Source organism: Hyperolius riggenbachi, unplaced genomic scaffold, assembly GCF_040937935.1.
Source record: "Hyperolius riggenbachi isolate aHypRig1 unplaced genomic scaffold, aHypRig1.pri scaffold_135, whole genome shotgun sequence".
NCBI lineage: Eukaryota > Metazoa > Chordata > Amphibia > Anura > Hyperoliidae > Hyperolius > Hyperolius riggenbachi.
The window spans coordinates 47,377-48,692 of record NW_027152351.1 but is presented as its reverse complement, the minus strand read 5'-3'; positions in this window follow the sequence as shown (position 1 = coordinate 48,692).

Sequence of the window (1,316 nt, the reverse complement as noted above, 5' to 3'; positions counted from 1 at the left end):
CGGGCTCATTTTGTAAACTTAAATCATCACAAACATAGTTATAAATCCTTAAAAATCTCCGGGCGCCGTTATAAATCCTTAAAAATCTCCGGCGCCTTATTTTCCCCGTTCAGCGCCCATTAAACGATATTTATAATGGAAGTGAATGGGGCGCCCTTTTTGTCCACTTGTCTCATGCGCCCAAATCTACTGCTTCCGGGACGCGGTCCTCCAGCACCCAAGGCTGAAACACCAAAGTGTGCCCCTCCATCCCTCAACCCCAGCCATCACACACTGATTGCTATTAGACTAAGAGGCACCCCAGGGCCCCCAACACCTTAATCTCTAGTTATCTGGCTTGTAGTCACTTCCATGTATCTCCTTTTCTTATTTCTTTCTGCTTCAAACACAATTAGGAATGACAGCTGAATGAATTGTGCGCCCCCCTCCTACACTGCGCCCTGAGGCTGGAGCCTCTCCAGCCTATGCCTCGGCACGGCCCTGACTGCATGCACCTTTGTAATGTCGAATTCACACACTACTGCAGCCTTTAATGTGTGTACACACGTCAGTTCAAAGTGTGGCCCACATCAAAGCTCACAGACCAATATTACCCCCCTTCCATGTAGTATGAGAGACATACCTTCAGAGTCTAGACTATGGAGCTGAACTCCACCTCAGATACAAAACTTAGAAAGAGGATGGACACAAAGATGCTGGACACATGCAACAGATCAGTATGTGGCCAAATTCAGTTGATGCAAAATACATTCAAAGACTATGATATCTGCAGATTTCACACACACGTTGTTTAATGGGCCATCATGTGCAGATCACACAATTGTATGCAGATGTGCATATACAACCTGGTTGATTGGAACTGCAGATAATTGTCCCTTCAACAAGGTGTCTCTGAGATGTGCAGATATCAGTTTGAAATGCATTTAGCAGCAACGGATAGCAGGAAGTGATATTTTGATGCTAATTATCTTTTTAATGTGTCCAACATCTTTGTGTGCAGCATCTTGCAAAGATTTTTAACTGATGGGTAGTTCAGCTACATAGATGAGACCATGTTGAGTATGGCCCTAATACTACATGGAAGGTGGTAAAATTGCGAGGAGAAATGTCATTTGAAAAAGACTTTGATCTGACATGTGTAGGCACCTTTACTGTTCTGCAGGAGTCATCATAAAATGGCTGCGCAAAGGACTCCTTGTTACCTGAAAACAAAATGGAGCATAGCATTGCTTGTTATGTTCTGAAAGGGAAAAGTGTTGTTGCAACGTTTTGGATACATTGATGTTTGCTACATACCATAAGCAAACAGAGATGTC